This window comes from Gavialis gangeticus, unplaced genomic scaffold (assembly GCF_001723915.1).
Source record: "Gavialis gangeticus isolate Ggan-Ray unplaced genomic scaffold, GavGan_comp1, whole genome shotgun sequence".
Classification (NCBI taxonomy): Eukaryota; Metazoa; Chordata; order Crocodylia; family Gavialidae; genus Gavialis; species Gavialis gangeticus.
In genome coordinates this window covers 65975915-65985848 of record NW_017728992.1, presented here as the reverse complement: position 1 = coordinate 65985848, position 9934 = coordinate 65975915, and the positions used below count along the sequence as shown (strand labels likewise).

Here is a 9934-nt window from a genome sequence, read left to right as displayed (position 1 = left end):
TTAGTTATAACTGAAAATAGTTGATAGAATTATTGAAGTGAATGCAAAACACCACAATCCCACCACAATACAGGGAAATTGAGCTTGTGTTTCATTTGGCATGAATTGCTGAACAATAAAGTGTTTAAAACAGGGAAAAGGCAAGGAGAGGGGCAGAGTATTTAAACACAAGGTATTTATTTGTTTTTATTACCATAGTATCTGAGGCTCAGATTTTTATAGCTATTTAGGGGTTTTTCCTCTCAGCCTTGCAGCAGCTAATTGATAAAGGAGCTGGAAACCTCACTGAAAAATTATCACCTCTGATCTGCAACTGCTGGTTATTTGCAGTGTCCACATCTCTGGAGAGAACGATATGACTTTGCTGATTTTTTCCTTCCACGAACTGGAGGGATTCTGAAGCCCTCTGCTGGATGGATGTTGTACTTGGCATTAAACTAGTACACAGGAGGTCCATCACATTTTTATAGGTAGGCTGATAGTACTACCTATTTTGTCCTACATGATTATAAGATCTCATTTCCAGTTGCTTGTAATTTATCAAAAATTAATTCTTTGTTCTGAAATTTCCTATCATGAACATCTGCCTCAGGCAGAAGGGCTCTTAGGAAAATGTTAAGCAAAATGCTTCAGCTGTTTCTGAGAACAGAGCTAGAGAAAGTGTATTGTTTTGTTGTTTAAGAGAAAAACCACAGTGGCCTTTCCTTTCAGAAGTAGAAGTACACTGATACATTGGTCCATATTGTATTGGCACCAATAAAAGGAAAATGGACACCATTGGCAATCAGCTTTTTTTGGCTGATGTGGCTGATAATGTAGCCAATAGATGTTGTGTGCATTCGTGCAGTGTCAGCATGCATGTGACCAACTTGGAGAGCAGCGTCTGGCTGGTAAGTCTGTTGTGGGGAAAGGGCAGGGGGAGGGAAGGGGTGTGCGCGGGGGGGCAGATCTAGGCTCCCATTGTGCAGGAGGGAGTGGGGCTGGAGCAGGGCAAGTGCTGCCCAGCCAGGGCGGAGCAGAGCATGGGATGGAGCAGCTTGTCCAGGGGGCACAGATGGGGGAAGCATGGGGAACATGGGGCCCCCTGACTTGTGCGTAGGGTGAGGGCAGGTGCTGCTGCAGGCTGGGGCTGGGGGCAGTGCCAAGCTCTTCCTGGCTGCAGGGCTGGGTCAGGGCTGTGCACGGGCTGGGCACAGCCCCAGCCCACAGCAGCAGCTTGCCCTTGCCCTGCATGCAGTTCCGAAGGTCATGTGGCCCCCATGCCTTCCTCAGGGGTGGATCAGAAATGGAAACCACCCTCCCAAGGCCTCTTTCCTCCCCCTGTCCTTCCCCCTCCCCCCCCAACAGATTTACCAGCTGGACGCTGCTCTTCAAGCTGCCGGGCTGCATATCAGCAATCCGATCGGTACTGGCCAATAGGGCTCATTAATAACTGGCCATCACTATTGGCCAAAAAAGTCTTTATCGGTGCACCCCATTCAGAAGTTTTAGCACTGGTATGATCGAGGAGAACAGTTCAGATAAGCCAGGAGGAGTAAAGGGAGATTGGCTGGGCAAGAAGGTAAGAAGCAAATTGATGGGGGCAGACTAAATTTAGGATGACCTGAGGAGCAGGTTAGGACAGTCTAGGCAAAGAGCATAGGAGTGGGATGAAAAACTGGCCTGAGTAGGTGAGAATGGGGCTGGGACAAAGAGCCAGGGGTGGGGGAAAAAGAGGACTGGGATGGAAGTGAGCAAGCTTGGAAGAAAATGGTTAGCCTGTGACTGGTCACTGAAGCGCACTCCTCTCCAGAGCCTGGAATGGAACTCAAGAGTCCTTTTCTTGTGTCAGCAAAGACCTGTGAAACCCTTTGGCAAAGTGGGGGGTCTCTTCTCTCTCTACTACTGTTTCATGTGGAAGTTGGAAACTTACTATTGCTATTAGTCATTTTATCAGTTCATGTCACATCCATGCAGTGGATCAAAAACGTTCCAACCCTACTGGTGTGGGTGTCAATATGATGTTGACTGATGGGATTTCTTATTATTTTTCAGATTAAATTTCACATTTGTGTACACACACACACACGTTGTAAAGTCAAGCACTCAACTGTTTAGAAACACCAGAATATAAAATTGCCACTGACACTTTAATTCACTCTTATTGTGTGTTGGCATTGTAGTACATTGTTTCTTGACATGATCACATGACCCCATCCTTATTTAAAAGCTCTAGAGGGGATACAGAGAACTAGAGGCTGACAAGCCTAACTTCTTTTTCTGGAAAACTGGTAGAAACAATAATAAAAATTGTTCAGCACATGGATGAACATGACTTGCTGGGGAGGAATCAACATGGCTTTGTCAAAGGGAAATCATGCCTTGCCAACCTACTGCAGTTCTTCGAATGTGTCAATAAGTAGGTGGATCAGGGCAAGTCCAGTTGACTTCTGGACTTCCAAAAAGATCTTTGATAAGGTTCCCCATCAGAGACTCTTAATGAAGTTAGGTAGTCATGGGATTACAGAGAATGCCCTCTTGTGGATTATAAATTGACTTAAAGATAGAAAGCAAAGGGTGAGTATAAATGGTCAGTTTTTAGGATGGACAGAAGTAAACAGCAGGGTTCCCCAGGGATCTGGGTTGGGACCAGTGCTGTTTAAAATATTCATAAATTATATGGAAAGGGAGGTGAATTGTGAGGTGACAAAATTATTTAAAGTGGTAATTATTCAAAATTATTCAAAGACCAAGGGCGAACTGTGAGGAGCTACAGAAGAATCTGGCACTACTGAGTGAATGGGTAACAAAGTGGCAGATGAGTTTAATGTAGGTACGTGTAAAGTGATGCACATGGGTACAAATAAACTAAACTGTACCTACGCTATAATGGTCTCTATGTTAGCCATTACCACACAGGGAAAAGATCTGGGAGTCATTGTAGACAGTTAGCTAAAAACATCAGCTCAGTGCTCAGCAGCCATCAAAAAGGCAGACAAGATGTTAAGGTTATTAAGAAAGGAATTGTAAACAAAACTGAAAGTATCATTATGCCCTTTTATAAAACCATGGTGTGTCCACATATTTAATATTGTGCCCAGTTCTGGTCTCTGTACCTCAAACAGGATACAGAGGGAGGAACTAGAAAAGGTTCAGAGAAAGGCAATAAGGATGTTTAGTGGTATGAAGGATCTTCCACATGAGCAGAGATTAAATAAGCTAGGCCTATTCATTTAGAAAAAAGATACTTGAGGGGGGCATGATAAGGGTTTACAAAATATTAAATGGTGTAGGGAAAGTCAATAAGCATTTATTATTTATAATCTCTCACAATACAAGACTTAAGGATCACAAAAAAACTAGTTAGTAAGTTAAACACTAACAAAAGTAAGGTCTTTTTCATGCAGTGTGTAATTTAGGTGTGGAACTCAGTGTGACCAGATGCTGTGGAAGCAGACAGTTTAGCCAGATTCAAAAAGGGATTGGACAGATTCTTGAAGGAAAGGGACATCAGTAGTTATTGAGCATGGGAGTTAAGGATACAGCCTCTGAATCACAACTTCCTAGAGCGTAAATGCTGGAGGCTGCAAGTGAGAGAGGAACAGTGGAAAAATTCCTGATTATACTCTGGTTATACCCAGGTCAGGCCCCCTTTCAGTGTCTACTCTATCCCACCATGTGATACAGGATACTGGGCAAGATGGACCCATGGTCTGACCCAATAAATAGTAGCTTTTATGTTCTTATGTCTCACTCAACATATGGCTGGACCTGCTTTTGGGGTAAATCAAGTTTGTGTAGTGAAGGAGTCTGTTGTTGCCTAGAACACATTGACACTTGTTGCAGGAGTTGCAAGTTGTGTAGCAAACAAGGCATGGGACTGAAGAGAAAGAAAGGAACATCTTGTGGTCAAGGCTGCCCTGGAGGTTTGGATATTGTCCTGCCTTTGCCATAGAGTTCCTCTGTGAGGCTGGGCAAATCATTTAAACTTTTCACAGGTAGGCCATAATTGTGTGCGCTTTATTTCTAGGCATCTGACTTGAGACCTGAAGTCTGATTTGCAGAATTAATGAGCACTCACAGATGTAACCCGAGTTAATGGAATCTCTGCTTTTACCAGATAAAAAACAATACAAGGCTATTATATGTAAGCAATATTCAGCTTCCACATATTTTAAACTGAATACCTAAAATTAGTGAGTAGTTTTGACCTTAATTTCTGTGCACTTTTATGCCACCTTCTTCTAGGTTTTTTGTGAGGATATGTTCATTTAACATTTGTAAGCCCTTGGATACAATCATGAGGACAGTCGTATGAAGACCATGAAGAAATCCAATTATTCCCTCTTGAGAGCAGGCTTTGAGTAGCATCCAGGAAACAAGACACAATGCCACACACAGGAATAAAGATTAAAGCAAAATATTGAGTAGTTGCACAAAGTTATAAATATTATATTATAAATGAGTACTGTTTATTCTGTGCATTGAGGCAGGGGTCCTGTAAGCAGTAGCATAAGATCACATCATTAAAGACTGCATCCTGGTGCATGTTCACAAGGGAGATGAATGAAGATTCTGGCACGTCTCACTTTTGAGGGCTTGGCTTTGCATTCTTAGCCTCCTTGAACCTACCTCGTGTGTAGGAAATTTTTAAATGTCACCAGCTTTTGCGAGTCTTACAAAGTTGGATTTTTTTCCTGAAGCACCTGGTGATAGAATCAAGCAAATGCCCGAGAAATGTCATCTTCCATTAAAAAAAAATCAAGCCCTTGCCTTGTGATTGTGCAGGAATGTTTGAAAATGTGAACCGAGCACACTTTAAAAACTCAGAAGACAAAGCTAACAACCCCCTCCATGGATTTTGTTTTCAAGCTCATGCTTTAAAAATCATTCTGAAGTCTGACGAATGGTTTTGGTTCTGTGGATGTAGCAATAATGCAGTAGCAACCAGTGCTGGGGTGGGTATTCCACTGTGCATACAGAACCTCAGTCCATATGTTTTCCTTTTACTGGAGGCATTGTACTGGTGTTGAGTCTTGGAAAATGGGCCCAAATGTGGGATGATGGCATAGTCAGCTCTTCTGGACTGGGTTTAAGTTATGTGCAGCGTTTGTTAAGCAGGTGGCTAGGTACTGCCGTTTTGGCTCTGCCTGTGAATGTGGATGATAAAGAGAATACCTATGTATATATTCTAGGAGCCAATCTGCTGCATCCTGGAGGATATCTAGCCTTGGGAATAAAGGAAGTACTTGCTGAGGCAGGAAAGGGATAGGCTCTATATACTGTAGCTCCTTTAGAAAGAAACAGAGTGTGTATGCTTTCCTTACTTGTGCTGGGGGCATGGCAGCACCTCCTGGATGGCACAGCTCTTATGTTCCAGAGCCTTGGGGCTCTGGAGTGCTGCTGGGTACAGCAGATGAACCTGCTTCCCTCCAGTGCTCTCTGGAGCATATTAAAGAAATTGTTCCCTGCTGTTGTGCAGATGTTGTGGGGAAGAAGAGGCTCCCTCTCCCATCTTCCCCATTCAATGCAAGCTGGGATGTCAGCAGGGAAATTCCAAAGACCCTAAGGTGGGGAGGGGGTTAAACATCCAAGTCCAATTGACTTTTATCAGAGGACTTGGTGTTGACGTTTTTCAGAAATAGGCAGAATTTTTTAACAGTGAGTAAACAATGGAATAGCACCCCCTAGGGAAGCAGCAGATTCTTCATCTGTTAATTAAGACTAGACGATATAATTTTACATTAACTGAACCCCTCCCCACTTTGAAAGCTGCAGTTCTTGGTTAATGTGGAGGTAAAAGGAAGGTTTTAGTAAATAATAGTGTACTGCTTGTTGATCAGCACCAGACAAGGATCCTAGCAACCTGTGAAATGAATATAGTCTTCAGAGTGAGTGATCAAGACCACTGAACCAATCAGAGAGCCTCTGCTAATTCTGGGCACTACAACAGAATTGTAAACATCAGTGCAGACTGCTGCTCTAATTGCAGTAAAAGCTTTTCTGCCGATTCCTTGTAAATCTAATTAGAATGCTGTTGGTTTCATCCCTGTGTGGAGTATGTGCTTTTGTTTAGCATTTTCCCTTTATTTGTCTCCTTAAAAATGTTTAATCTGCAATCAGAATTGTCTGTGAGTTAATAGATGCTTGGAGGTCTCTGAGGTATCTTTGTCTTTTTCAGGATTTCAAGGAAAGGAAGGGGGGAGGCTCTACGTGAAAGGAAAATAGTGTGCAGAGAAAGAGAGAATGAATTGTTTTCATTCTATACAGAGGTGAATGCCATTGCCATAGATGGTGATGCAGTGACATTTCAGATTTTGATAAATTTCTGGTTAATCTGGGTGTTTGGTTTGAGGAATTTTGTTTTGTTTTGTTTTGTTTTGTTTTGTTTTTTGGGGGTTTTGAAAATAGGTTCCTGCAAAGGCCACTAGAATTAATTAAGCCTTTGTCAGCATTTATTATAAATCCTGTTCTTCAGAGGCTTATAACTTGGATGCAAAAATGTACTCTAGCTTGAAAACTGGAATTACATTTCTCAGCATAGGAGGCTGCTTTTTTTTGGCTTCTAGACTCATTAAAATGGCTTCAATACACTTATGCTGAAAGACGATTATAAAATCTATTTTGCACATGTATGGCCTTTTCCGTTTTCCACAGATGCCCAAAATTCAATGCAAAATACTAGTGTATATCTAACACCACTGACTCTGGATGTGAAAAATAGTGAGGTCCATAGCACAGCTGTGTAAGAAGAGGCAATGGTGGTCAGGGAGAATAGACTGCTACTGCATGACCTAGGAAGCTCACATGGTGATTTCGTAGGGCTGTAAATCCTTAAGAATAAATTCAGTATGTATGATAAGATATTCTGAGGAAATATGTATGTAGTTGCGAGGTTGTCTGACATTTTTGCAAAAGAGTAGCCTGGCACTTTAATTTCTTCAGACAAAAATTTTCAAAAACACGCCTGACACAAAAAAACTAGAACTCTTGGTTCCAAAACAATACCTTTTATTAGACCAACTGGGAAAATGCAAGAAAATGGTCCTTTTCTGCAAACTTTCGGGATCAAAGTTCCTTTGTCAGGCTCTGGGAAAAGTGTAGATGGTATAAGATAGTAAAAAGTCCCCATAGGTAGGAAATAAATTTCATTTTTGCACAGAGGGAGCTGAAGATGGAAGGCTGTCCCTCTGGGTCTACGAGAGTGTCTTTGTGAGCTGTGCTGAGTAGCTCTTTGATGTGTAGATCAGGTAGAATTCCTTCCCTGGAGGTGTTAGATGGCAGGCCGGGAGATAAAAAATCTTTCTTCTTGTTCTGCAATGAAGTTTAAAATCCAAAATCAGCTAAAATTCAGGCATCTTCCATCTTTCAGGGGTGTACTTTGTAGCCATGTTGGTCTGAGGCAGCCTTTGATTTTTGCACAGAGGGAGCTGAAGATGGAATTTATTTCCTACTTATGAGGACTTTTTACTATCTTGTACCGTCTACACTTTTTCCAGAGCCTGACGAAGGGACTTTGATCCCGAAAGCTTGCAGAAAAGGACAGTTTTCTTGCAATTTCCCAGTTGGTCTAATACAAGGTATCATTTTGGAACCAAGAGTTTGAGTTTTTGTATGTTGTCTCGTCTCAGACCAACACGGCTACCAAGTATACCCCCAAAACAGGCCTTAATTTTATGTCTGTCATCAGCGGTGGGATCACTACAGGCACAAATATTTATAGGTGACTATGTGAGTACCTTTTCTCAGATTATTTTCTACAATTCAGGTAAACATTTAGTTACTATTATTTGTGGGGTTGCAGATGTATACCAAGTATACCCCCCAAAACAGTCCTTAATTTTATGTCTGCAGCATTAGGCTGAAACTTCCTGTTCCTTTCATCCAGTTCTGCCCAGTTTACTGTTAGGGTTTTTGCAGTCGCCCACTAATTCCCCTGAGGCCAATGGTAAAAATCCTATTGTCTGATCAGATGAGTGTATCCAATTTAGGGCAGAAATGGCTTTCTCATCCATGAGCTTCTGTGAGATTTAAGAATGTGTTAATTTCTTCCCTTTCTTCCTCACCTTGTGGTTAGGTGGTTGCTTAGACCCAGATTCAAGATCCTGCTCTGTCTTTGTATGTCTTACTAAACCTTCCCCCTTTGAAGGATTAATTAAATATCTGTTGGGCCAAGGAGAGGGAATGACTGAATCTACAATCCAGGAGCTGAGGCAATCACCTGGATGTCTGATATCCAGGCTCAAACTTGGGCCAAGCAGGGACTTGAACTGAGCCTCTCGCATCCCAGACAAATACCCCACTCACCAGATTTTAGTTATTTGGGAGGAAGGTGTTCTCTCTCAGCCAGAAATTTCACCCTGAACCTGAGAGACCTTTCCCAGTAAAATGTCATTGGTCAAGATTTCAAAGTTCCCTAGTGATAAGGGAGGCAGTGTTACCTCCTGGATGGAGTTCTGGCCTGGGCCCTCCCAACTTGTCTCTGCCTTGTTGAGTGACCTTGGGTAAATCGTGTCACCTTTCTGTTCCTCACTGTCCACATGAGGTTGAAGATATTCACTTCTGTGGGGAAGCATTTTGAGATCTGATGATGAAAAGGCCAGTGTGAAAGTAAAGCAGTGATATTTTTGGGTTATAAATCCTGGAGTGCCCAATTTGAGGAACTCTTAAGGTGCTTGAGTCTTAGAAAGTATCAAGTGCCCTAAATGATTAGAAACTTTGAAAATCTTGCCCATTATGTACACATTTTTGAGGAACTATTCTTGACTTGTTACTGTATGCTCACTGGTGTCACATCCTTACAAGAAGCTAGTTCCATTTTTAACAAGTGCCCAAAAGTTATGCTTCAGCTAAATGGACTGCTCTAAATAATGGGGCAGATAAGCCAGCCTCCTGACTCCTCAGCCTGTGCTTTGATTATGAACTCCTGGAGCTGCTGGATTGTGTGCCATGTTTTAAAATAATGATTTATAGTATTAGGTGTCTCTCTGAGTCGTATAATTTTGGAGATGAATGGGAATAATAATAATACACTTGATGTGAACAAGAAGTGTGAAAATACAAGTGCAGATAACCTGGAGAAGTTCAAGCTGTTGTTTTTATCTTCTACAGGAAAGGTGATTCAGTTCATGCTCCCTTATATAGAGCTTGCAGTGGAACTGTCAAATGAAAAAACAAACAGGCCCCGAATTCTAGTACAAAAGCATAGCTGTGGCTGTAAGACTGCTATTTGGGGACATTTACCTGCTCTGTCAGGTCCTCATTCAACTTTTGTCTATGTGCAAATCATAAGACTATCTCTGCCCACCAATTACTAACATTTCAAAATCAGAATAAAATCTTAAGAATGTAAGTTGTGCCATACTGGATCAGACCCTTGGTCCATCTCGCACAGTAGCTAACAGTGGGAGAAGTAGATGCTATAGAGGGAAAGCATTGAACTGGATATCTCTAGAGTTATCTATTCCCTCTTTAATACCTTCACTCCCTGTCCAATCACGTTTTCCACCATTATTTGTTCAGAGATGCCAGAGGAAACATTTCCAGCCACTCTGTTGAGTAGCTATTAATACATCTCTCATCCATGAATTTATCCAATACATATTTTAACCTGACTATGCTATCTGCCTCTGCCTCCTCCTTTGGCAATGAATTCCACAAGTTAACGACACATTACATTATAAAAAGTACTTTCTCTTGTTAGTTTTAAACCTGACACCTATTAATTTTAGTGGATGCCCCCTAATTCTAGTATTCTGGGACTTGGTGAACAGATCCCTGTTCACTTGGTCCACACCTTTAATGATCTTATAGATTTATGTCATGCCCTGCCTCAGCCTTGCTCTTTCCAAACTGATGAATCCTGGCCTTTTCAGTTTGTCCTGTTATGGCAACTGCCATAGTCCTTCCATCTTTGACACCCTGGGGAGCTGGATGGGGGGGGGGGGGGGGGGGA

The 9934-nt window shown here is 42.0% G+C and overlaps 1 protein-coding gene across 4 annotated transcripts in view; it reads left to right on the top strand.

The window, feature by feature from the left end:
* The window catches only part of KIAA0319 (KIAA0319 ortholog), a 97314-nt gene that overhangs the window by 9033 nt on the left and 78347 nt on the right, over positions 1-9934 (top strand). Inside the window, exon 1 of one of the 4 annotated variants that reach the window (XM_019523732.1) lies at positions 327-470. The exons of the other annotated variants lie outside the window; for them this stretch is intronic. The gene's annotated coding sequence lies outside the window, so the exon portion shown is untranslated. Of the gene's footprint in view, positions 1-326; positions 471-9934 lie in introns of those variants that run through there. 4 annotated transcript variants of the gene reach the window in all.